This window comes from Bubalus kerabau, chromosome 11 (assembly GCF_029407905.1).
Source record: "Bubalus kerabau isolate K-KA32 ecotype Philippines breed swamp buffalo chromosome 11, PCC_UOA_SB_1v2, whole genome shotgun sequence".
Taxonomy (NCBI): Eukaryota; Metazoa; Chordata; class Mammalia; order Artiodactyla; family Bovidae; genus Bubalus; species Bubalus kerabau.
In genome coordinates this window covers 87,952,708-87,980,688 of record NC_073634.1, presented here as the reverse complement: position 1 = coordinate 87,980,688, position 27,981 = coordinate 87,952,708, and the positions used below count along the sequence as shown (strand labels likewise).

The window sequence follows — 27,981 nt, the reverse complement described above, 5'->3', positions numbered from 1 at the left end:
TCCCCTGCCACAACCAAAGCAGCTCCAGCTTTCACACTCTTACACATGTCTACTTCTCACGTAGACATACAGGGAGGAGGATGAAGTTTCAGCTTCCAGATGCGCTTGAGAATTATTGTCAAGTCTATCTCTTGAGTAAGAATTGCCAACACAGCTTTGGTAAAGCAACCAAGTTCCAGAGAAGTCAAAGGCATTCCCAGAGCCCACACTGAGAGTGGGTACTGGACTCAACTGCAGGACCAAGGTATGAATGAGCTGGGTCTGTGGGTCATCCCTTAAAAACTTCAGGGGGTTTATTATTCACCCAGCTCCTTTCACTTTGACCTTAGGCCCTTCGCAGTGGCCTTTTCCCCTAACTCAGTCCATTCTCCTCTGTGCCTAACCTGCTGCTGCTGCTGAGTCACTTCAGTCGTGTCCAACTCTGTGTGACCCCATAGATGGCAGCCCACCAGGCTCCCCTATCCCTGGATTCTCTAGGCAAGAATACTGGAGTGGGTTGCCATTTCCTTCTCCAGTACATGAAAGTGAAAAGTCAAAGTGAAGTCGCTCAGCCGTGTCCAACTCTTTGCAACCCCGTGGACTGCAGCCTACCCGGCTCCTCCGTCCATGGGATTTTCCAGGCAAGAGTACTGGAGTGGGTGCCATTGCCTTCTCCAGTGACTAACCTAGTGACCCTTATTTCATGGGTATCAGATGATCCTCTGAAATAATTATGAATTATATGTATATCAAGATATGAAATGTCTAAGCCAAAGTTTTGTTATTCATCACCTCTGCCTTTAGATACTTCCATATTTACAAGTCAGGTAATTGTCCAGTGTTGTAACAGCAGATAAAGGCCAGGTAACTCCCAGGTAAATGATTCTCAGACAGTAAAGAATCTGCCTGCAATGCAGGAGACCCAGGTTTCATCCCTGGGTCAGGAAGATCCTCTGGAAGATGGAATGGCTACCCACTCCCATATTCCGGCCTGGAGAATTCCATGGACAGAAGAACCTGGCAGGCTACAGTCTATTGGGTTGCAAAGAGTCTGGCACAACTGAAGTGACTGAGCACACACACACATACAACTCAACTTTGGGGATGGAGTCCCTTGCTAAGCCCATGGATGGTTCCTGTTGGGTCTGTTGTTTCTGTGACCTTGAGTCCTTGGGTGTGTATGTCTATATCTGTTCATCTATGTCTATATCTATACCAACACTAGCAGAAACCAAACTTTGAAACAAATTAGAGACAAAGGGAAGGAGGAAACAGGAACCCACACCACCTATTCAATCAATAAGCCTTTCAAGATAGGCAGCAAGTTTTACAGATGAGTCAAGTGAGCTTCTAAGAGATAAACTGAATGATGCCATCCAGTTAATGTCAAGTCTTCTGTTTGAACCCTGTCTCCAAATTCACAGTCTCCAAAGCCACTCCATGCTGTCAGAGGAAACCTTGAAGCCTTTCAGCTCAGAGACCTGAATATTAAAGCCTGGGAGTTGTGACCAGCACCCGCCTCTCCTCTCCCACCCATTGGAGAATGTTTTCTGGCAGCTCTCAGAGGTAAGGGACTACAGAAGGGTTGAGAGTATCACTGAGGCTAAATGAAGTTTTCACCTTTCCCTGAACTTAATCACAATTCAACCAGATGTGGACGGACAGAAAACTTTCAAGGGTATATCTTTCATTTCTAAAAAAGAAACTTCTAGGGGGAGGGAGGAGGGATAAATTAGGAGTTTGGGATTAACAGATACACACTACTATGCATAGTACTATGTGAAATATAGATAGGAACATGGAACAACAAGGAGCTATAGCACAGGGAACTATATTATTTTGTCATAACCTATAATGAGGGGCTTCCCAGGTGGCACTAGTGGTAAAGAACCCTCCTGCCAACGCAGGAGACATAAGAGACACAGGTTCAATTCCTGGGTTGGAAAGACCCCCTGGAGGAGATGATGGCAACTCACTCCAGTATTCTCGCCTGGAGAATCTCATGGACAGAGGACCCTGGATTGCTACAGTCCATAGAATTGCACAGAGTCAGACAGGACTGAAGTGACTTAGCATGCAGGCATACAACCTCTAATGGAAAGAAATCTGAAAAAGTGTGTGTGTGTGTGTGTGTGTGTGTGTGTGTAATCGAATGGCTTTGTTGTACACTTGAAACCAGCACAACATTGTAAATCAACTACACTTCAGTTTAAAGAAAGGGAAAGAAGCTTCTACTCACCAACACTGTGGAAGTTTTTGAATTACGGACATCTAGATGAAATGGAAGGACTGATGCTGAAGCTGAAGCTCCTATACTTTGGCCATCTGATGTGAAGAGCGGACTCGTTGGAAAAGACCCTGATGCTGGGAAAGATTGAAGGCAGGAGGAGAAGGATATGACAGAGGATGAGATGGTTGGATGGCATCATTGACTCCATGGACATGAGTTTGAGCAAGCTCTGGGAGTTGGTGAGGGACAGGGAGGCCTGGCATACTGCAGTCCATGCAGTCCCCAAAATCAGATATGACTGAGCAACTGAACAACAAACAACAACAGATGAGAAGTTGGTTCTGGGTTGGGAAGATCTCTTGGAGGAGGAAATGGCAATGCACTCCAGTATTCTTGCCTGGAGAATCCTATGGACAGAGAAGCATGGTGAGCTACTACATTCCATAGGATCACACAGAGTCAGACACAACTGAAATGACTTAGCATGCACAGATGTAATAAAAAAACAAAAAACAAACAAACAGAGTTTGGAATTAGAAGGTTTTGGTTCACAAAATCTGTCCCTTGTCTCCTGTGTCATCTATGACAAGTCACTTGTTGAATCTCAGTCTTTTCATATGTGAAGTAGGAACAAAGGATTACTGTGGGGATAACTAATCTCTCATTAGTTTCCATGCTGTGTAAGCTGTAAAGTAGTCTACACGTGCTTTTATAAAGACAGATGGCCTGAGCAATACTACATCTTGTAGGCACTAAAATGAACATTCTAAAGTGGCTTGAAGGGTGAAGGCAAAATGGGACTCAACTAGGTGAGTCAGCAGCAATGGAGGGTGGCCCCCGGGGTTCCCAACCCAAGGCACAGCTGCTCTATCAATGAGGCGACTCCTCTGAGGTCCTGTCTTCGCTCTTGATCCAGGAACCTGTGTTCTGAGACCTCAGCTGAAGCTGAGAAGTAGGTAGAGACTGAGGGAGAAAGAAGAAAGGAGGCTGAACCATCAGGCTGAGCCTTCTCAATTATATTCTTAAGGCCTTAATCCCATAATACACCCTTAGCCCAGACCATGCCTGCAAGATCCTCCAAGACATCATCATAACTCTTCTTAATTCATCCCATGATGAGTTGTCAACACCTTACCTCTACATGAAGACTTAGAAGACACTACGCTTTCTTCTCATAAGCACAGGACGAATGACGGAGCCATTGGTAATTTTTCTTTGAAGACGACATTCTTAACCATTGGATTTTTGAAAACTTTGGTGATGGGACAGGGCCCTGAATCTTCATAAGGTTTATCTCCCACCCTTTAACAATACAAACACCTTAACAAGGCTAGCCAACCCTTGCTCATCCTTCCTGATCATAATGCTATCTAGGTAATGGATGAACAAGATGCCCTGTGGGAGGTCCAGATGGCTCTGCTCTCCTCAGACTATGTTCTGAAAGAAGGCAGTAGCATTAATATGACTCTGGATCAACTTTGATTGTATATTGTTGTCCATTTCACCTCAGGGCCAACTGTTTTTTCTGTCTTTAATGATTTGGATGAAAAAGATCACATTTATCAAATCAATGGCCATGTAGTACATATCCAAGGCCATATGAATCTGCTCTTGTAGCGATATGACAACCGGTAAAGCATCTTTGATTGAGGCTCATGATTGGTTGAGCTTGTGGTGGTTTGTAGGCATTCCCCAGGGTCCCTCTGCCATAGTAAATGGAAATCTGAGTGGGACCATCGGACTCTGTTCGGTGGCACTAATTACCCCCTCTGCCTGAGGACTGTGATACTGTTTGTTATTTTATTCTCCAGACAGGAGTGGAATAGGTGGGAAACCAGTTTCAGAAGACCCCTTTGCTTCCTCCCTGCTGGTTCTTATCCCATACATCGAGACCCAGTGTGGGAGTTATTATATGTGCTTCGTCAAACTTAGTTATACCTTTGGGGGATGGGGACATGATGGCCAGGTATGCCTGCAGACCCAGTGGACCCAACGTGAAGTGGGCAAGGACTACATTCATTACTTGACCCTCACGTCTCCAGTCTAATGTGGAGCCATCATGACCTTCTGGGCTTCTGGGTCTTGGTGTCAATCCTACCTTGTGTTCAAAGGTCTTCAAAATAGCCAGGTATTCCTGTTTCCTCAGCAACAGCCACCTAAGTAAGTGACTGCAGGCCCTTTAGGAAAGTCCTAGGGAATCGTTACAGACATTTCTTGGAGATAGTATGTGTTCTGTTCCAGACCACCGCGATTAAGTAAATGTCACAATAAACTGAGTCACTCACATTTTTTGGTTTTCCAGTGCATGTAACAGTTATGTTTACACTATGCACTATGCGGAGTATCATGTCCGACTCTTTGCGACCTCATGGGCTGTAGCCCGCCAGGCTCCTCTCTCCATGGGATTCTTCAGGCAAGAATACTGGAGTGGGGTGCCATCCCCAGCCCAGGGATTGAACCCAGGTCTCCTGCATTGGCAGGTGGGTTCTTTACCATCTGAGCCACCAGGGGAGTATATTTACACTCTACTGCAGTCTATGAAGTATACCATAGTGTTATGTCAAAAAATATACATGGTACCTTAATTTAAAAAGGCTTTATTGCTAAACTATGCTAAGTATCATCTGAGCCTCCAGCAAGCTGTAGTAGCAACATCAAAGATCACTGATCACAGATCACCGCAACAAGTACGTGCTGTGCTTGGTCGCTCAGTCGTGTCCGACTCTTTACGACCCCATGGACTATAGCCCACCAGGCTCCTCTATGAGATTCTCCAGGCAAGAATACTGGAGTGGGTTGCTGTGTCCTCCTCTAGGGGATCCTCCCAACTCAGGGATTGAACCCAGCTCTCCTGCATTGCAGGCAGATTCTTTACTGTCTGAGCCACCAGGGAAGTCCAACAAGAAATATAACAATAATTTTTAAAAATTTGAAATATTGTGAGAATTACCAAAATGAGACACAGGGATATGAAGTGGGCAAGTGCTCTGATAGACTCGCTTGACTCAGGGCCACTGCAAAGCTTCAGTTGATAAAAAAGTGCAATATTTGTGAAGCATAATAACACAAAGAGCACAAAAAAACGAAGTTTGCCTCTATAAAATACACTTGTTTTGCTGCTGCAAGGTCCTTTCTCCTGAGAAATCAGCTCCCTTAATTGCCAAAAAGCCTGAATCTGAAAACTTCCTTCCAGTTTCCTTACCTTATCTGAAACTGGACAAAGCATATGACACCTTATTTTAGTCACTTTATTACCGTTAGTCTCCTGATCATTCTTAACTTCCTTTCTAATGCACTGAGGACTCCATGGTAATTCTGACCTTTTGATTTTGGCAATTAGTTGTTAACACTTTACCTTTACTGCTTCAGGCCCTCATCACCCCATTGCTACCTGCAAGCCGTCTCCATAGCAACCCCTCTTCCTTAGCTGTGACCTCTGCCAAGAGCCAGCACTGAACTTCTTGGTGCTGTCTCTCACCAGTACATTCCTGATGGCCTTGGTGACCTTTAAGCTACCATGAAACTTAATCCTTGGGTGGGTCTCCTGGCCTCACATAAAACATCTGTTCCAGCATGTTGTCGTCCCTGCGATTTTAATCCCTTTCTCTGCTGTTTCTTCACTAATTCAGGCAGTTAGCCTGGTTCAGTGTTGGCCGTTGCTTTCTCCAGTTTTCTGGGAAATCTCCTAAAGGCATATGGATATCATCCCCAGGATCCTTCTTGTAGTGGTGTCAGAGTTCTCCATCTGCTGTAAGAAATTATCATAAGCTTAGAGGTTTAAAACAATACAAATGTATCATCTATCTCATAGTTCTGTGGGTTAGCTCTCAAACACAGGCCTCACTAGGTTAAAACCAAGGTGATGGAGTACTCCTTTCTTTTCCGGAGGCTTTGGGAGAATCCACTTCATTGCCTTTTCCAGCTTTTAGAGCCTCAGCTGGTAGCTCCCCTCCCCCAGGATCACAAGGTCTCTCTGCCCCCATCATTGCATCTCTTTCTCTGACCTTTTTTTGCCTCCCTCAACTTCTACTTTTAAGGACCTCCATAATTACACTGAACCCACTTGGATAATCCAGGATAATCACCATATTTCAAGGTCAGCTGATTAGCAGTTCTAATTCCATCTGGAACCTTAATTCCCTTTTGCCTTGTGAACTGACAAGTTCACCAAATTCTACGGATTAGGACTTGGACATCTTGGGGGTGGGGACCACTATTCTGCCCACTGGTGCTGCTGCTGCTAAGTCGCTTCAGTTGTGTCCGAGTCTGAGTCTGTGCGATCCTATAGACGGCAGCCCACCAGGCTCCCCCGTCCCTGGGATTCTCCAGGCAAGAACACTGGAGTGGGTTACCATTTCCTTCTCCAATGAATGAAAGTGATAAGTGAAGTCGCTCAGTTGTGTCCGACTTAGTGATCCCATGGACTGCAGCCTACCAGGCTCCTCCGTCCATGGGATTTTCCAGGCAAGAGTACTGGAGTGGGGTGCCATTGCATTCTCCATACAACAAATAGTAAATCATTTAACCAAGGAGCGTGTCCCCAAGTCAATAAAGTCTTCCTTATGTAATTTTGTGCTCTAATCCCCTGATCAAGAATCTTTAAAATTCAGGACTGCAAATACCTATTCCCACCAAGACTTTCTGGCTGATTATTGGAGCTGTTTTGAAATGTAGGTCCATTTCTTTCTTATCAGATGCTATATGGAGCCATGATGGCACTTAGAGTTTCTGGATTTCTGTGTTAATTTTATCATGTGACCAAAGATCTTTGAAATGTTTAGGAAATGGTGATAGTATATACTTATATGGGTTATGGGTCATGCAAATACTTAACTCAAATTACTGACTTGGGATCCGAAAGTGGACTGTGTTGTCTTGCAGTATCTTCCCACACAGGAGTGGTGTTAGCTCTTAATAGGAGTGAGTGCTTTCAGATTCTGAGGCATCAGATTCCTGGGGAGCCAAAATCTTTGGGGGGGATTCACCAAGGTGTATAAGGGGATCCAGATTTTCCCAACCGAGGCCTTGACTTTGGTATAACAGAGCTGTCTTGGCAGTATATTCGATTGTCTGAAGCTCTACACTAAGTATTACATCCTGAGTTTTGAGCCTTTCCTGTTTTCCCACTGAAAGCATGACCTTCTTTGTAAGCTACCAAAGAGGCCCTCTGGTCTTCACACTCGGTTTTAAATTGTTAACTACCCTCAACTTTCCCTTGTCCCTCTGAATTGCAGTGCAATCCCACTGTCCTTCCTATGCAAGGATGCTAATCAGTGTCCTAGAACTCACCTCGTCCCCCATCTCAGCTTCCTAGACAGGAACAGGGTGCTGGGGACAGAAGCAGAGTATCAACAGTGCTTCTGAGGTGGTGGTGGGGCTCCTCCTCAGGCACTTCTCTCAGGTCCCCTGACCCCAGAAGTCCTCCCAGACCGCCTTTCCAGATTCCTCTAGAGCTCCAAGCCTCTGCCTCCACAGCCAGGGTGGAAGGGAATCCAGAGCTTCAGAGCCCATCTAGCCCCATAGATTGCTGCTTCCTTCCCAGAGGAGGAGAAGCCAGCCTAAGGATCTAGTCTTCTGTTTCTCCATACTCTGGGTGGAATGTTCCAGGGAGGATGTGCCCTTCACTTGGAAGGCAGAATTTATTTCTTCTTAGTGAGGAATGATCAGAGAACTGGGAAGCCTCATGGCTCTGAAAATGTAATATCTTAAAGGCATACTTAAAATATAAGTTCCTTATTAATTATTAACATGAACACATTTCTTTTATATGCCTTCCGCTGTACAGGTTCTATCTTTACATATTGCTACTTGGTGGGCAAAGAAACTTAAAAATCATCCAGTCTGGTTCCCCATTTGTATGGGGGAGGAAGGCCACTGAAGGTCAAGGAGGGGCTGAAGCATTCTAGCTGTTCTCACGACATCATCCTTCAAGACACAGCCCTGGGGTCACCTCTTTCAGAGAGCAGTGCTTGAACACCCACCCTGCCCAGGAGCCCTGCTCCATTCTGGACTGTGGTCTCTGGGAGGGCAGGGTTCCTTCTCATGTGTCTCTTTATTCCCAGTGGCCCACATGGGTCCAAGAACAGTCAGTAGTCATCAAATGTGTGTTGAATGAAAGAAGACAGGTCAGAGATGCTCTCAGGGCCAAACCAGAGAGACGTGTCTTAGGTTCAGAGCACAGGAGTCTAATGTGAATCTCACAGGCGAGATGATTATGCCCAGGAGGGGAGGATAATAAGGGGATAGGACAGCAAGAAATAACCAGTGAGCCTGAGAAAGCATCCTTTCTAAAAATTACCATTTTCTTTATTACATAGGAGGCTTTGTAATATACTGAATCCAGCTGGCAGCTGGGCTAGAAGGCAAAGTCCTACATCCCTGATCTGACTGAATATTTAAGCTCTTTATACCAGTGAATGGAGAAGGAAATGGCAGCCCACTCCAGTATTCTTGCCTGAAGAATCCCATGGACAGAGGAGCCTGGCAGGGTATAGTCCATGGCGTCACAAGAGTTGAACACAGCTTAGCATCTAAACCACCACCACTGCCATACCACTGAAGGGACTGAAATCTAGAACACAAGGCTTCCTGAGCAGTACTGCTTCTTTATTACATATTCTGCTGGTGTGTTCAGTCACTCAGTCATGTCCCACTCTGTGTGACCCCAGGGACTGTCACCTGCCAGGCTCCTCTATCCATGGGATTTTCCAGGCAAGAATACTGGAGTGGATTGCCATTTCCTCCTCCAGAGGATCTTGCTGACCTAAGAATCGCATCTGAGTTTCCTGTGTCTCCTGCATTGGCAGGTAGATTCTTTACCACTGAGCCACCTGGGAAGCTTATTACATATTGACATGGGACCTCTTAAAGGCATCAGCATTCCCACTGGCTTACAAATGCCTTTCTCAGGAAGAAGAGCTTGGAAGTTACATCTCTCATGTAAGTTTCTTACATGAGAGTTTATTGGTTCTCCAAGAAGCTTATTGACTCACATTTCTTGCGGCCCACTTGCCTCCCACCATACAGATGGGCCAACAACTCACATCTGTGTGAGTCCAGTGCTGTGGGAAGTCCCAGGGTTTGCAAAGCTGTCAGTTGTATTGGTATTATTACAGCTCAGTCATTCCACAGAGATCTTATACTTGCAAATTTATATTTATATGCTTATAATATTATATTTATAAATTTACTTATGCTACTCTATTTCTTCCTTGAGGAAATAATTATATACAGCTTTAAGGATAGAAACCAAAGAACAAAAGGATAAAGGAGTAAAAAGTGAATAACTTTAACTTTTCTAAGTAAAAATCTAAGGTGATCATCTTTAGGATCAAACATGAATTTAATCTGTCCTTTTATCTTCACTTTTCCCATCTCTCCTTTCTCTTCTCTCTCCATTCCTGCCTTTGTGTATCAGGTGTTAAATCAGCAAATATTCCTGATAACTTTGTCTGCATTCTGCTTTGTCCAGGAAACACAGACTTAAAGGACAGATTATTCTCTCCCATAAGGAACTCAACGCATGACGGGGAAGCTGATAAGACTGGGCGGTTGCAATGCCCACTGAGCGCTATTGGGATGGAGGTGAACTTGAGGAGTTACAAGGCCAGCTAATCCAGCCTCAGGGGAGGTGAAGGACTCACTGAGAAAGAATATGGCCCATGAGAGTCCTGAAGAATGAGAAAGAATATGTGAAGGCAAAAAAGGTAGATGAGAATTTTTAGGCAGAGTCATCAGAAGGCCCATCAATATACACCTTAAATACGCCACCACTCTGCTACTGTGCATGCTTGCTCCGTCGTGTCCAACTCTTTGCGACCCCATGAACTGTAGCCTATCAGGCTCCTCTGTCCATGAGATTTCCCAGGCAAGATTACTAGAGTGGGTTGTCATTTCCCTCTCCAGGGGATCTTCCTGACCCAGTGATTGAACCCGTGTCTCCTGCATTGGTAGGCATGTTCTTTACTGCTGAGCCACTAGGAGTCCCTATGTACATGCATATATACTATATATACTGGCTTCCCTGGTAGCTCAGTGGTAAAGAACCCGTTTGCCAGTGCAGGAGACTCAGGTTCGATTCCTGGGTCAGGAAGATCCCTTGGAGGAGGAAATGGCAACTCACTCCAGTATTCTTGCCTGGGAAATCCCCAGGGAAGAGGAGCCTGTCAGGCTACAGTTCAGAGGGTAGCAAAAGAGTCAGACATGACTTAGCAACTAAACAACACCAACAATTATATCTACACATGTAGAAATATCCTATGGTATATTTCTGACTGCTAATGTCCAAAGCTAAACACAGTTGATTATAAAATGCATCCTGTCTGAGTAAATAGTATGTATTCATGCGTGTGTGCTCAGTAGCTCAGTTGTGTCCGACTCTTTGTGACCCCATGGATCACAGCCCACCAGGCTCCTCTGTTCATGGGATTCTCCAGACAAAAATATGGAGTGGGTTGCCATTTCCTTCTCCAGGGTATCTTCCCAACCCAGGGACTGAACCTGCATCTCTTAGCTCTTCTGCATTGGCAGGCAGGTTCTTTATCACTAGCACCAACCTGAGAAGCTCTATTCATTAGTCAGCAAAAACACACTTTTCCTGCTATCAAACTCTGAAGATAACTTTTTCCCTCACATGTTATAAAGTGATGTAAGCAATATTTTTTCGGATCAATTTTGTCACAGACATAGATACAGATTTTTCCCAGTTCCATCTCAAGCCGCTAAAAGTTCCACGGAGCGTGTACTGGGCACTGACATGGTGGCATAACTTACGATGAAGGGATTTACATGGGGCTGAGGCCATCTGAGAAGCCTCACCAAAAGAAAAAAAAAAAAAAAGCCTTTAGATGTAAGCTTTGATTGATTTCCTAGGATTAAAACTTCTGCCAGATGGGGTTATGAATGACTCTTGCTATTGGATTTGCAGAGAGCTGGGCCTCCACCTCTAGTTTTGTAAGGCTCCTGTTGCAGAAGAACCCAGAGGGACAGCCCTGATTGGGTTGAATCAGCTCAGCAGTGTCTACAGCAGGTCCCATCCCAGACCATCTGCTCAGAGAGTGAAACGAACTTCATGCACTGGGGCCCTTTTTCCTTCTGGCTCCCAGGTCTCACCCCATGAATGACCTGCTTTCACCAAGACTCACAGTTTACACATTCAGTACTGTACCAGTCGGAGAAAACAGTTTCATCTTGGTTTTCAAAAAGCTTACTTGCTCACATTTACTAAAGGAAAACAATTTCACGTGCCTGTAGACATAATAGGAGTTGAAAACACAGAAGTGTAGTAAGAAGCTCTGTGCTCAAATCTAGTTTCACCCTTTTGAAGCAGTGATAGCAGGCGAGTTACTTAATCTGTGTTTGTTTCTTCATCTGTAACTGGAGGCTGATATTACCTACTTCATACCTCTACGGTGATCGCCACAGGGGTATACATGCAAAAGATGCAGTGTGGCTTCTTCTTATCATCAGATGGCCAGTTTGGGACTCCCTATCTTAATTCTCTTCCTATGAACCCTAGGAACCTCGGGGATCAACATTTGCTTAGAGGAGAGAGGAAGTGTGATGAACAACTGGCAGCGAATGAGTCCACCCATGGACTCCCTGGGAGGCCTTGGAAGGGAGTCTGTGTTCCTTTTTGCGGCTCAGTGCAAAGGGTGTGCTGGGCTGGGTGGGGTGGGGCCAGGCTGGAGGTGACCTCAGGTGTCCCCAGGCACGGCAGCTAAATCACTCAGGAGAGACCCTATGGAAACAGGGATGGGAGCGCCAGGAGGTGTTGCAATCTTATTTTGAGGATTCATCTGCTTAGTATTATAGTTCCCCTCATTTAACCCTCAGAGGTTTTGGACTCTGTCTGGTGTGAAAATTTTTTTCGGTTTAGAAAGAGTTCCGCACATTGCTCATTACTTTAGCAGACTGCACATTGCGAGAGCTTGTTTATCCAGCTAAGTGAGTCATCAATATCCTGCTCCACACTGGGCTGTGGAATGGGAGACTTGAAAGGGAGCTGAGGGCTCAGCTAATTTAGCCCCCTCATTTGAAGGAAGGCTCCAAGAGGAGAGGGGCTTGCATACAACCGTACCGTAATAGACCTAAAATACAGGGCTCCTGATTCCAAGTCTGGCGTGTATTCCACTAAATGCAACAGACGTTCAGAGAGTTTTGGAGGAAATCGGTGGAAGAAGGAATCTTGTTAGATACTCTGCATATTGTGTTCCAATTGAACCTCTCAGCAGCTCTGGAAGAAATTTGTACGGAAGAAGGGGATTATAGCAGTTAATTGAGGAGACACAAATAGAAAATAACTACATCATTTATTCTACATAAAAAAATATTCTGCATAGAAAATATTTGTGTACTGATTCCCCAGTCACTGTATTAGACACTGAGATATGGAGGAGAATAAGAAAATACCATCCCTGTGGTCACTGAGTTTATAATCTCGTGAGCTCTGGGGTCTAAGCTACACAGGTAGTTTTACAATTGGTTACTTGGTGTGTTCAGATGTCACAGAGATGGCTCAAGGTTTCCTTGAGGCTGCAGGTAGGATCCTGCTGAAGTCACATCTCTGCTCTTCCCCATCCCCTTATCAGCTACAGACATGTCTCTACAAGCCACGTCCTCTCTACACTGGGGCTTCTGGTAAGATTTCACTTGAAGAGAGGATTCTTTTGATTCTTCCACTAAGTTGGTTCATGCTGCCTCCTCCTCTTATTCAAAAATCTTCAGCTGTAAGTGTAACTGACATTATCTTGAGAACAGAAACAATAGAATGTATTGGAAATCTTTGGACATCAAATTTGAGGTTCAGGTGGCCGGGTAACTCAAACATTGGCAGGGTGAGCCCTTCTCTGTTTGGCTTCAGATCAGTTCTGATCCAAGAACTTGAATAAGAACATCAGAGTTTGGTCTCTCTTCCTCTCTTTCCTTAACTCTCCACACAGCTTATCTCTGCTTGGCCTTTTAAAAAGTTTTTCTTAAACTCTTTGTTGAATTTGCTATTGCTTCTGTTGTTTATGTTCTGTTTTTTTGGCCTCGAGGCATGTGAGATCTTAGCTCCCCAACCAGTCATTGAACCCACTCCCTCTTCCTTGAAAGCCAAAGTCTTAACCACTGGACCACTAGGGAAGTCCCTCTGTTTGGCTTCATTAGTCATAAGCTACCCCCAAATTAGCAGATAATATGGCCTTTGGAAGCTGGTGATCTATAGGGAGGAAATATGTCCTCTCTAAATATCCACATGGCCATCCCTGAGAAGCATACTTTTGGATCTGTCTAGGTTCAACAAATCAGTGGAGCCGGGGCATAAGGATACTCTTAATTGTTCATGGATACTCAGGTGCTGACCCTGAGGAGAGGGTTGGAGCTATGATTGACAGTTCTACCAGCATCAAAGAGAACAGCGGAATAGTTCACAGAAAGAAAGAAGGAGAATGTGCAGGTGGAGAGACCAAGGCAAAGGCAGCAGAGTCTATTAAATCCTTCCTTTCTCTTTAGGTTGATACAGATAAATTCTTTGTTAACCTATCACTTTCTCCTTTAATTATATTTTCCTTTTAATGTTGCTGCTGCTGCTGCTAAGTTGCTTCTGTCATGCCCGACTCTGTGCGACCCCATAGATGGCAGCCCACCAGGCTCCCCCGTCCCTGGGATTCTCCAGGCAAGAACACTGAAGTGGGTTGCCATTTCCTTCTCCAATGCATGAAAGTGAAAAGTGAAAGTGAAGTCGCTCAGTCCTGTCCGACTCTCAGGGACACCATGACTGCAGCCCACCAGGCTCCTCCATCCACGGGATTCTCCAGGCAGGAATACTGGCGTGGGTTGCCATTGCCTTCTCTGTTTTTAACATTGACTAATTACAAAAAGATGATTCTAGGCAACTCAAATTATATATAAGAAAGATGAAACTCAAACCCTTAAACTCAAGATAAAAGGCAAAAGGTGGGTGATCATAACACTATTTCTAGATGCCTTAGCTGGGAGAAGACATCCACAATTAAGAATAAAATGTTAGCTTTAAGTTTCTAGAGCTCTAGGCAAAGAAAAAAAAAGGAAAAATGGGTGCATGATTCTCATTGTCTAATATGAGAATCTAGTTGCCAAGGGGTAACAAACTTTCTTCTATTACTGAAATCTGAATTTAGTTTGTTATAGACACTTTTGTCTGTAAGGCATTCATGTAGTTTAAACAATTAAAAAAAAATTTTTTTTGAGCCAGCAAATAATCCTCCTACCAAATCTCTACAATCCTGATGGTTCTTTTTTAAGCCTTTTGTGGAAAATACATACAGTCAGCATCTTTTGAAGATGTCATTCAAATGATGGCATCATGCTGCTAAGAGAGCCAGAGAGGGCTGAGGAAAGAAGGACATGCTCAGGACCAAATGATGCTTCTGAGCTAATAGAAAGGACCAGCCGTAATCATCTTCTCTTCAGAGGGAACTATTTCCTTCTGATTTCAGTAAGAAGATGGGAACCATAAGAGTCAATGGAAATTAGGTCAGTTTCATTAAGGAAGAAGTCGGTTTGGGAAATTTTGATGTCAACAGTGGTGATGCTGGGTGCATTGTTACTGCCATTATTGTCATATGAACAAGTGATGCTAATAACCCTAACCCTATTTTCCAGGTAGAAGATTGCATGCAAATTCCACAAAAAGGCAAAAAGAGATTGGTGAACCTGAAAATTAATGATCCTGAGAGGCAGGCAGTCTAAGTTCAGTTTCTGGCTCTGTCTTTATTTGCTCCATGGCCCCATCAAAATCCCTTATTAGACTTCATTTTCAAAATCTGCAAAGTACAAGAATGGATTTATGTGAATACCAAGATTTCTTCTGGCTCTACATGTCCTTATCTAGATCATATTTTTAAAAATACAGATTCTAGAAAACTATGCCTGTTTGAAGATTGAGTGACAACATTGTTTTCCAGATGTAGCTTTTGGAAATTGGTTCCATTAATTCATTAATTGGCAGTAAACTCTCATATTGCCAGAACACCCTTGCTTTTCTGAACAAAACTTACATTTTGCTGAGAAAGATTTTGAATAATTTCTTGCTCTTAGCAGTTTTATTTTTATGAATAATCCTCCTCCACAATACACAGAAAGCAATGCAAGATCCTAAGTTTCCTTGAAGCTCTTTTTTCTCGTTGCTTCCCTGTATGACATACACCAGCTTCTGTCAGTTACCAAAGAGACTTGTTGCCCCTACCCCACTTTTTAAGAGGACATCCCAAAGTCACGGTTGGCTTTTCCTGCCCCTGGAGAAAGGGCTGGAGATTTCTATCGTGAGAGTGAGATTTAACATTGGAAAATTGGTTCTTCTTCCCTAAATAAGGGTACATTATTTAGAAAACTGGAGAAGGCAAAGGCACCCCACTCCAGTACTCTTGCCTGGAAAATCCCATGGACGGAGGAGCCTGGTGGGCTGCAGTCCATGGGGTAGCTAAGAGTCGGACACGACTGAGCGACTTCACTTTGACTTTTCACTTTCATGCATTGGAGAAGGAAATGGCAACCCACTCCAGTATTCTTGCCTGGAGAATCCCAGGGATGGGGGAGCCTGGTGGGCTGCCGTCTATGGGGTCACACAGAGTTGGACACGACTGAAGCGACTTAGCAGCAGCAGCAGCATTTAGAAAACAGGAATGAAGATTCCATCTAAGATGACTGAAATTCTTCCGGTTCTGCCAATAAGCTAAATATGTAAGAACTGCTAATACTTAGATACCGTTTGGCAGTTTACAATACCCTTTCATACATATTATTTCATATGATCCTCACGAATAATCTTGCATAAAGTATATATTCATCGTGTTTCCTCAATGAGGCAATGGAGGCCCATATGGTTTTTAACTAAAGTGGCAAGACAGCTAGTGGGGAAGGAGGGGACCAGCGCCTGCATTCAGCTCTCATCCACCCAGGGCAAGGGCGTGGGCTGCTGCGTCACAGGCCTGGGACTCAGTCTCCCCACTGGTAAACCAGGAACCGTAACCCCAGGCACCTCAATCACCCGTCTGAGTGTGTTCTGAGAAAACACGAATGCCATTCAGTTCTTACTGACGAAAACCCAAGTCTATTTCAATAGCCCAGAAACACGGTCAAATATCAAAGACCCGAATTTAGCAGCTTCTAAAGTCCAAACAAACCAAACAGCACACAAGTGCTGCCTTCTCCTTGGAACAAGGGAGTAGTATTAAGCCCAGAGCTGACCTGGGATTCTATCCAGCGGGGACCTGAGAGGAGAGAAACAAACTTTACATTTGCAGTTTTGGTGTGGTTTGAGACTGCATTTGCAAAAAGAAGTCACTTACGAAGGAGGAGAAATATTTTTGTGGATACAAAAACTGGAGACAAAACAGGAAAAAAAATCACAGATTTGAAAATCTTACAAAAATAACAAATGAATAATTTGCAGCTTTTCCTCCATTTATTGAAAAACATTGGAACATGTTCTTAACTCAGTGCAACTTGGGTTCTCTTCCTGCGGCTATTACTCACTTAGTCATCTTCACTTCTTTGCTTTTTTTTTTAAAGAAAGACATGCATTTGGTGACTTGCTCTTGGCTTTTCATAAGACACCATCTGAGCACCGTCTGTATGTTCTTGCCACCCCAGCTTTAAGCCTTCAGTGTCTATTTGTCTCTGCCGTCTCCCAGATGCCCCTCACCCATCACGCATATATTACCTCCCAGACCCAACCGCCACCCCCATGGGAAACTTGTGAGAATCTCTATTTTCAGATCACCATTCATTCACCTTTAATGTGACCTTCTGAAAATTCCCAGGTCTTATTCCTCTGACTCAGAAAGTCTTCCATTTGACATCTATTGATCCTTATTGTCTTCCTTAGGGCCGCCAGATTTAGCAAATAAAAATATACGATACCCAGTTACATCTGAATTTCAGATAAATAAAAAAAATTGAGCATAAACATGCCCTGTATATACTTAGGATGTTACATTTGCAGGGGAAGCAGAACCGGAATCACTGTGTCCATTCTACAGAGAAGAAAACTGAGACCCACCAGGGTATGAGAAGTTGTCCGAGGTTAAACAGCCAGGATATGGTATCACTGGAGTCTGGGTCAGTGGACTGACCTCTGGGCTGTGTCTATGGTACTTGACACTTTCCAAAACACTTTCAGTTGCATGGTCTTAATTAACCTTCGCAGAAAGTCTTCTGAGATAGGCGCTACATTTTGTTTGCTCTAGGACACTCCCCCCACCCCCACCCACAACCCTCTAACATCTCTGAATCCAGGATGCGTTTCATTGTCAATAGTGTGCCAGTCTAATTGGCAGCATTTTTTTTTTTCTTTCTTAGAAGGGCTTACATAATGGCATCTTGGATTCAATTAAATGCAACATTATTATGTATTTCCTCGGGGAAGTCTGGTCTTTAGCCTAAGGTGGCAGACATGGTAATTAGAACTGTCTTCCTGACCTTCTACTACCCTCATGTCAAAAAGAAATTGCACAGACTTTCTCCCCAAGTCACACGAGGAAGCCAGGATGAGTTCAGTGAACTCTAGCAGATATCTGACTTCTGGCAGGGAGATGGAGGTGTATGCTCAGAACTTAAAGACTAGGCAGGTGAGATGAAGAATCTGGCAAGAACAGGGCTTCCCCTCTTTTGTCTAAGTCTTCCAGGGGGGCCACGCTGAGAAAAACAGAGCTCCCTATAATGCCACACAAATGAAAAATTTGAAGAAACTAGAGACAGAAGCCGGCCTCGGTCAAGTCATCCGGCTCAGGGTTCCGCCAGCTGGAGATCACTGCAGACAACATGCTTGCTGCCTGCTCCAAGCCTGGGTCCAGGCCCAAGAGTTTAATGAGTCAGGCAGCATCTCTACCACTGCTTCCCCTTGGAGCCTTGCTCTATAGTCTAGACTGAGCTGGAGGCACTCATTCTTGACACAGGGCCCACATTTCCCAGCATGGATTCACAGAATCTCATTCCAAGTGTTGTATTCTTGGGCTCTGAACAGCTAATATCAGGAGGGAAACTTCATTAGAAAAGAGAAACAAATTGTACAGGAAAAAGGAGGAGAAGGAGAAAAGTGATGGCTTGATTGCAAGCAGACAGGTCCGAGACTGAATTGATTGACACTTTCAGAGTTTAAGGGACAACAAGCATCTGCCTGAAAGATGATAATTTCCAAAGAGATGATTTGAAGGCTGCAGGACTGAAGTCATTTGACATGATTCTTTCTTTAAAGGAAAAGTGCCTGTAACTGAAGGTTTGCAAGGATCTAAGCTACAGCATGAAGGCTATAGTTAACCATACGGCATTGCACACTTCAAAGTTTCAAAAAGAGTAAAATGTAACATTTTTCACCACACACATAAATGATAACTATGTGAGCAATGGATGTTAACTAAATTTATTTATTTGCAATACATACACATATCAAAATCATTTTGTTGGACACTTTAAACTCATACAGTATTATGTCAATTATGTCTCAAGAGAGCTGGGGATATCAATATAACAAAGAAGCTAATTCTGCATCAGATGTCTATTTGTAGATTGCCCTCTATGCTGATAACAATCAAATGCATTTCACTTCCCTAGGCTCTCAGTAATAAATCACATCACTTAAGCTTCCATCAAGCTTGTAGGGTCAATGTCAGCGTTCTCATTTTAGACACAAAGAAACAGAGGCTCAAAGACCTCTATGACCGTGCTCAAGTTCACAGACTATTCATGGCAGAGTTGGGAGCTGAGCCCGGATCTTGTGACTCCAAAGGCTGTGTCCTTTTTACTCCCTGCCCCCATCGCTACTGGCATCTCAGTGAATAAGAACAGAGATCAAATTTGCTTGGGTGAACTTTGGACAAAGCAGAGGAAAGTTAGGTGGAATGAAATATAAGTGATAGATTCTACAAGGGGCTTAAGAATTTGCCGTGTGTCCTGGAGATGCTGACCTGATGGAGTTGCTCTTGTTCGGTCGCTAAGTCGTGTTTGACTCTTTTGCGACCCCACAGATTGTAGTCCACCAGCCTCTTCTATCCACGGGATTTCCCAGGCAAGAATACTGGAGTGGGCAGCCGTTTCCTTCTCCAGGGGATCTTCCCCACTCAGGGATCGAACATGTATCTCCTGCCTTGCAGAGGCAGAATCTTTACCACTGAGCCACCTGGGAAGTCCAGGAGCTGATAGAGTTGCAAGAACATTTAAATAGGAAAGAGGAAGGGTTAACATCAGAAAAGTCATCTCAGTAATAGAGTCTTAATGTCAGAAAACAAAACCTTAGACTCCAGCTGCTGCTGCTAAGTCACTTCAGTCGTGTCCGACTCTGCGTGACCCCATAGATGGCAGCCCACCAGGCTCCCCAGTCCCTGGGATTCTCCAGGCAAGAACACTGGAGTGGAATGCCATTTACTTCTCCAATACGTGAAAGTGAAGTTGCTCAGTCATATCCGACTCGTAGCAACTCCATGGACTGGAGCCTACCAGGCTCCTCTGTCCATGGGATTTTCCAGGCAGGAGTACTGGAGTGGGGTGCCATTGCCTTCTCCAAACCTTAGACTAGGGAGGTGGTTTTAGAATAAAGACCTTTCGTGGTGAATTAATTATTCCTTACTCCAAGAATCTTCATATAAGAAAAAAATATTTTTTCATGGCATCATACTCCCGCCAATGCTGCCATAGTTGCTCAGAATGGTATAATGAAAACAGAATGATCTTTGGAGCCATACACAGTTGAGTTGAACCCAGGCTACACCACTTACTAAATTTTTTAAACTTAAAAAGAAAATTGTGGGGGCCACTTTGCAGGCATGTGGGACCCTAGTTCCTTGACTAGGGATTGAACCCACACCCTCTGCATTGGAAGTGTGGAGTCTTAACTGCTGGACTGCCAAGGAAGTTTCCACTTATTGATTTTTGACCTGAGACAGGATATCCTAGCTTCCTGAATATCAGCTTTCCCATCCGTAGAATAAAGGTTATATTATCTCCAAGTTCTTTTTTTTGGTTCTGTCTCCTCTTATACTTTCTTGACTCTCTGGTGATTTCGCCTTGTTGTATCTCTGGAATTTGTGTCTGGCAAAGGATCCACTCTCAGAGTCTCCTCAAAGAAAAATGGTGCAAGAGTAGGAAACAAAAAAGATGGGAAAGAAGGGATTTAGTTTAGCAAACTCCAAACATTTTGAAGTTGATTGGATGGCATCACTGACTCAGTGGACATGAGTTTGAGCAAACTCCAGTAGATGGTGAAGGACAGGGAAGCCTGGTGTGCTGCAGTCCATGGAGTTGCAGAGAGTCAGACATGACTGAGCGAATGAACAACAACAAACATTTTGAGTGAGACCCCCATTTACTTTGAGATAAATCAACCCTCTCTTTTCTCCCAACTTTCCAAGCCCTTGTCCCAGTTCCTGCCTCCAATTCATAAGCAGGTGACATCTAAAAGGAACAGCTGTAGGATAAAAAGGATAGTGTCTTTCACTAGGGGGTTAGTAAGTTTATGATAATTAAACGTTGGTTTATAGTTGACAACGCTCTTTCACCTCTGTTATCACCTATTTTGGAGAAGGAAATGGTAACCCACTCCAAGGATTCCCATGGACAGAGGAGCCTGGCAGGCTACAGTCCATGGAGTTACAAGAGTCGGACACGACTTAGCAACCAAACCACCACCACCATCACCTCTTTTGAGCCTTCCATGTAGAGATGAATACTTCCACAGCATTACAGAGATAGTCCCTGACTGACGATGGTTCAACTTAGTATTTTTAAATTTTACATGGTGCAAAAGTGATGCATTCAGTAGAAACTGGACTTTGAATTTTGATCTTTCTTGGACTAGCAATATGTAGGATGGCACTGCCTGGTGATGCTGGCAGTGGCAGTGAACGTTGGCTCCCAGTCACCACACAGTCATGAGCCTGGGCTTTGAGGTCAGCCCGCCCCAGTTGGTGACCACGTCCGACCATCTGGACCCAGAGAATCATTCTGTTTTTCCCTTTTAGTACAGTAGTTATCAGGTGCAGGAGCTATTCGAACACTTCATTATAAAATAGGTTTGTGTTAGGTGAGTTGGCCCAACTGTTGGCAAATGAAAATGTCTAACCACATATCAGGCAGGCTAGGCTTCTCAGTAAAGTGGCTCAGGCAGTAAAGAATCCGCCTGCAATGCAGGAGACTGAGGTTTGATCCTTGGGTTGGGAAGATCCCCTGGAGATGAGAATGGCAATCCACTGCAATATTCTTGCCTAGATAATTCCATGGACAGAGGAGCCTGGTGGGCTAAAGTCCATGGGGTTGCAAAGAGTCGGACATGGCTGAGGGACTTACACTTTCATAGTTAAGCTATGATATTTGCTAGGTCAGGTAGAGGAAATGCATTTATAATATTTTCTTATAATTTTACTTATAATATTTTCAATTTATGATACACTTCTCAGGACAGGATGGAACACCATCATAAACTGAGAAAGATGTATATTTTGTTGTACTGATGAGGAAACCCAGTCCTAGAAAGGTAAAAGTGAATCCAGGTCACAGTTCCTGAGCAACAAAATCAGAACCAGGAGCCAAGCTGACTCCCTCTTTCTGTGTTTCTCTGTGCTTTGCCTCTCCAAGATAACGCAGAGCTAATAAGGCTAAAAATAATGATAGGAGAGAATTTTCCCTGACATCTCGGATGTGAGTAGGCTCTCCTGGAGCCTCAGACGGAGGTGCTACCCAGCCCACACTTCCTGCTCACTCATCAGACAGGCCATCCAGCCCTCAGAGCAGAGTGGATCCTGCAGAACTGAAGCAGAAGCTGAATCACCCAGAGCCCGACTGTTGGATGGGAAGAGATGGCGTGGGTGGTCGCGTCCCAGACAGAAGACACTTCGCCAGATGGAGCCGCGCCTTGAGGCTTGGAAGGGGCTCCGGTTGTTGCCAGATCCTTGGTGCTGCTCTCTTTTGATTGAATAGATGGTAGAGGGTCAGGTGCCAAGAATCTACCCACTGCTCACAGGGTCCCTGGACCCACAGATGGGGACCTGTCCAATGGTAATCAGGGGCCAGGCCAGCCAGGGGGAGAGGTTTGGGCACAGAGACGTGCAGACACAACCTAGTTCTTGGTAAGGGAAATTGGGCAGTAACAACAGCATGGCAAAGATGCTATTTATACAACACCCATCTGGTGAGCATTCTGGGTGCTTCCTTCCAGACACACAACTCAGATCCAGTAAGTTCTGAGGCTGAAGCTAAGGGATCACTCTGCCATTGCTGAGCTGCCTGTAAGAGTGTTTGACACAGAGGAATCCCACTTCAGTGGAGGAATATTTGAAGTGCCCCCCCCCCTTCTCTTTGATAGTGATCAGAATAATAATCAGGACCTCTACAATGACTCTGTGCTAGTCATTTCTAATCTTGATCACAATTCTGCCAAGTAGGTGTCATCATACTCATACACATGTCAGGAGATTTGCCGAGCTAAATAGCTTGCCCAAGGTCACTCAGTTGTGAGTAGTGGACCTGAGGCACTAAAGCCAGTTGACTGCCTAGGCTAGAGTCATTCAGCTGGAGGGTGAAAGAATTGAATGGGACTCGAGGATCTCAGACCTCAAGGCTCTGTGTTTCTCACTCTGCACCTGCCACTTGGCATCTCCTTTCCCCTCCCCTCCTAGAGTCCCCAGAGGAAAAGAGCCCCTGAAAGTCATCTCTGGATGGAGAGGAGAAAATGATTGCTCTCTGGTCCAGCACTGAGGTTTTATACAGCTTCGAGGTGCTGGAATTTGTAACAAATGTTACTTCTTTGTCTTTGGCAAATCCAATTGCACATTTCATATTCAGGAAGCTAGACTGAGCCATGAGGATGGGGGCTACTCTTCCTGCCACCTCCAACTTCCCCAGCTCTTATCTGCCTGTCCTGTGCTTTTCCAGGACCACATCCAGGCAATGTCAGCAGCATGGGAGTTGCAGCCGGACCAGGAGGGCGCCTGCTTCCACCATTCTCCTTCCAGCTTGCAGGGAGCCCTGGGAAACTCACCAGGATTTGAGGAAACTTTAGGAAGTCATTTGTTTAGGTTCTCCCCCACCCTGTCTGGGGAGGGAGGAAAAGAGGGACAAAGAAAGGATTCCAGAACCCCTTTGAGTGCATTTATAGACATAAATGGAAATAGAAAATTATAGATCTATAAATCTAACCAAATTTGGAAAAAGTCCCAGGAAAAGAAGCACTAAGTGCTTATAAATTATTTTACTCTGATGAGAAGGAAGGAGATGAAGGAACAAGGGATGGAGAAGGGGGAAAAAGATGAAAGGAAACCAGCATTTACTGAGTACTCTTCTGTGTCTCACACAACGGTGGGTGCTCTGAGAAAACAATGAGACACGGATTTTGATTTTAGTTCAGATTTATAGGTAAATGATGTGTGACTTTTGGGAAGTCTTTTCCCTCTCTGGGCTTTGGTTTTCAGTTCAGAGACGGGTTAGGGTAAAGGATCTCTAACTTGCCTCCAGGCCTATCCATCTGGGGATGTAGAGTCTTTATAGACCAATGCTGCCTCCTATGATCACTGTGACTTACCAAGAACAGAATCCTATGTCTCATCACTTCCCAGAAGGGCAGCTGGAGTCCTGGTGCTAGTGTTCGTTCTGGAATTCCATGCTGGTGCTGACAGGGAATGCCTCTTGTCTCTTTGTTCTAGTGTTGTGTTCTTTCTTCTTCTCCAGGACAAGGATCTGGCCACAAGACCAGGAAGGCCACCATATGTCACTGGTATTTCTGAGTCATTAGCTAGGATAAGCATGGGGACTAAGTAGGTGATGAAGGTCAGGGAGAGACAAGGTGAGGATGGAGGAGGAGACAGGATGTATGAGATCGCAGAGGAGAATTACTGAGATGTATCCTTGTGGTTGATCTGCACCCAAATCTCCCAGAAAGACCAGCTTGCTTTTTGTAGATAGAGAGAGCTGAGTGCAATGGGCTAAGAGAGCAATTATCATCAAAAGATTTGGGTTCTAGTCCTAGTTCTGGACTAACTGATGCATACGTTTATTGTTCTATTTCTCTAGAAGATGAGGGCTGTGCAAAGGCCTCCTCAGGGACTCTTCCATAGGAATGTCTTGCTCAAGTATCATGACACCCTACAGAAAACCAGCACCACTCAATATGCACAGCCCACTTGGCCATAATGATGTTCATATCTCAGTTTCCCTAAGGATTCAAGTCATTTTCAACAAAGGCTTCCCTTAGAGCTCGCTGCTTTCAGTTGAGTGTCCACTCTTCCAGGATGACATGGGTGCTGTGCTCAGCTTCCCAGGCCTTTCATCTTCTCCACTCTTCTCCACAAGATAGGAGGTCCCGACAACTACTTGGAGAACACCCATTGAGTGTATCACCCATGTGACTCTTGCATCCACTGGGTAGTGAACTAGATGTTCTCTGAGATTTTCCCTAACTCTGAGATTGAGAGACCTCAATCTAATCCAGAATCAGAAGAGAGAGCAGGACACAGCTTCTAGGAAACCAAGATCTTCAGGATATCATGTGTGTGTGTGTGTATATATATATATATATATATATGATTAGGTTTTATTTTATTTTTGTATAACTATATAACATATTGTGCATCTAGTTGTGGGGCATCAGAAGGCAAGAAGGCAAACAAAAAGGTAGAAGAAAAGAAGAAAGGAAGGAAGAAAGTAGGGAGAAAGAGAACTTGTAGAGAAGGATATAAGGAAGCTGTAAATAAAAGATGCAAAGAAGAGACAGGGGGAAGAGAAAATGAACAGAAAAAAAAGAAGAAGGAAGAGAGAGGAAAGGAGACCAGAGAGACGGATGAGCTTCTTGCGGGCAGATGCATTTCCAGACTGGAGTCCTGCCGCCCCCCCACGCACAGGCATCCGCTCACCGCCCCCCAGCACTGTACCCCCCACGACTTCCTCTGAGCAGGAACTTCTGTAGCTGTGGAGCTGATGAGGCTGCCCTGGCTGGTTTTCAGGCCAGTCCCTGCTGTTTCTGAAGGATGCTGGAGGTGGAGTAATTAGCACTTGTTCCCGTGCCAGTGCTGGACCTGGAGAAATGGGCTGTTGGAGCACACGGTGTGGCTGATGGATTGCTGACCTCTTGTACTGCCCGAGGCTCGTCCGTGCACTTGAACTTCTCAGCGGACCTGGAGGTAATGTGGGAGGAGGATGCTGGAACAGAGCCCTCCAGGCAGACTTCCCACCACTGTAAGGAGCTCAGAGAGACTAGGCAGAATAAGGAAATGATGAGGTTGAGATAATTTTGAGAAGGAGGATAGCAGAGCCCCGAGCAAAGTTCCTTCAGAATCATCTTTATCAATTTTGTGAAAATGATTAAATTGTCTTTTTAAATAAATGAATACTGAGCTTTGGCATCATACAACCCTGGAGGATATAAACTCTACTTCATCCCTTCATCTTGAGCAACCAACTTAACCTTTTGGAACCTCAGTCTTCCCACCTGGACAATGCAGGTGATGCTGTAGAACTTGTGAGAATTAGAGGGTTTGAAACGTTCTGGTTGCCCCCTGGTGTGTTGCTTGGCATCTGGCAGGTGCTGGGCAAATGTTGACTCTCACACCCTTTAAACATCTGATTTCACTTTTTTCTTCATATTCAATATTTCCCATATATTAGGGACACCAAAGCATAGGCATTCCTAGAAAAATTGATTTTGAAAAACAAAACCAGATTTGATGTGGCAAATATACTCAGGAGAAACAGTGATAATCAGGAACTAAGGAATCCCCGTCATGTTCATTCACCTGCGAAGAGGTTGACCGTGTCTCTCTATCATGTACTAGCCGTACTGCCAGATTTCTGTGCATTTCCTTCACCTGCAGTTTTGCTTATCACTCGTTCTGGTACCTCAAGCATTGTCAATACAGCCTGTTCTGAATACTCATCCCTATCAAGTTGAATTCCAACAATTTGTTTTTTAGTGCATAGTTGTTACTCTCTTCTGCACAATTTTTGTTTCCTCTCCTGAATGTTAGACACTTATTTTTGTATTCTTCTATTTCTCTGCCTTTTCTTAACAATTTTTCTAAGGAGGTTCAGCTGTTCATACCATCTGGCCATAGTCTCAAGAATTAGAAAAGAGTGTTTTGTACTCAGCAAGTTCACTTGATGTGCTTTAGGTATGCAGGCAGGAATGGACATTCGGAGAATGTAGCATCACGTCGTCAAGTTGTGTGAAGCTGTCATTTCATACAGGAGAGTTGTCTGAAGGTGATATCACACAACTGCACACAGATGTAGACACATATACACATACATACAGAGAAATACAACAGACCAGGAATGATGAGATCGCTCTTCTGATTCCACCCCTGCCACCGGCTTACAACGCAACCTCAGAATCATCACCTAATCCTACAAAGCAGATCATATCATTCCCATGTTATAGATGAGAACACTGAGGCACACAGTTTTTAGTTTTCGCTGGATATCACATTTCGACTATAAAGCCTAGCACGTATTCACATTTAGCCTTCTTGGACCCCAAACCAAGAGCTCAGAGCTTGTATTTGAAAGAAGCACTGTTTATACCTCTGTGTCTTGAATTCCATGTTTACGCTGGTTTGAGTCCTTTAGGCCATACTGCCCATTCTCTCGTGTGTTCAAAGCCACCAGCTTAGAGAAGTCTGGAGTATGGATTGCATCCACGACTCCCCTCCTGGACTCTCATCTCACCCTTCCTACACTAGAGAGTATTACCTTCTGACACAGAGAGACATCTACCTTCTGAGATTGCTCAGTGTCCACCTCAGGAATCTTTCCTTCTCTTTCTGAGCTTAGTGCCTTTTCCTCTTCCCTTCCTCCCTCCCTCCTGGAATTCCTTCTTCCTTAAACTCTATGGTTTCAACTGATTGCTCAGAGCCATGTGTGAGATCGAAGCACATTGATTAAATAAATTTGCCCTTCAGTGTTGGTGAATGATGGCTTCCCTGGTGGTTCAGATGATACAGCAACTGCCTGCAATGCAGGAGCTGCAGGATACATGGGTTCGATCCCTGGGTCAGGAAAATCCCTGGAGGAGGAAATGGCAACCCACTGCAGCATTCTTGCCTGGAAAATCCCATGGACGGAGGAGCCTGGCGGGCTACAGTCCATGGGGTCACAAAGAGTTGAACACGACTGAGCACGTGGGCTTGTGCTGGTGAATGAAAGCCTCCTGTATGTTTCCTAGTTAGAATCTTAAAAAAGGAGCATCAGTAAACCCGACTGACATTTTAGTAAGTTATGGTTTATTCAGATACTGTGAAAGGTGCCACGAATCATCCTGGAATGGTGAAGTGATTTACAACCAGAGAACAGATAGAAACGGAGCTTAAAGTTACCCCCAGGGGCAATTCCTCGGCTCCACCCTTTCTGAGCCTGCGCCTGCCCATTTAAAATCTGTTTCTAGAGGGTCCTTCATTATAAAATGTGAGTGTGTTTAACACTGGAAGAAGCTCCCTCAATATGTATCTTATCAAGGGCTCTAGATAGTCTTTTTTTTTTTTTTTTGCATTCTTGAGGTGCTGGTTGGTAGAGGGTCCAAAAGCAACGCTGGGAGTCTGAACATGACAAACAGGAGGATTCAATTAGGAAGAAAGACCGCGCATCACCCGCTGGGACCACACTGCCTCATTCCTGCGCCGGATTCCATCTTTGAAATGTCTTCTGCGCGGCGCTCCCGCCCCCGCTCGCCTCCTTGAAACTTCACAGCTGTGGCACAGAGGGACTTTGAAGGGCGGAAGACAAGAGGGATTTTTCCTTCCTCCGTGGTCATATTTAACAGCCAGTTCCCGAATGGT

The 27,981-nt window shown here is 44.6% G+C and overlaps 1 long non-coding RNA gene across 1 annotated transcript; it reads left to right on the top strand.

Moving 5' to 3' along the window:
- The first annotated feature begins 18 nt into the window (after positions 1 to 18).
- LOC129622538 (uncharacterized) lies at positions 19 to 27,981 on the top strand. Its single transcript, XR_008700047.1, has 3 exons — positions 19 to 244; positions 1,404 to 1,545; positions 27,703 to 27,981. It is a non-coding gene; the product is annotated as an uncharacterized LOC129622538 (long non-coding RNA).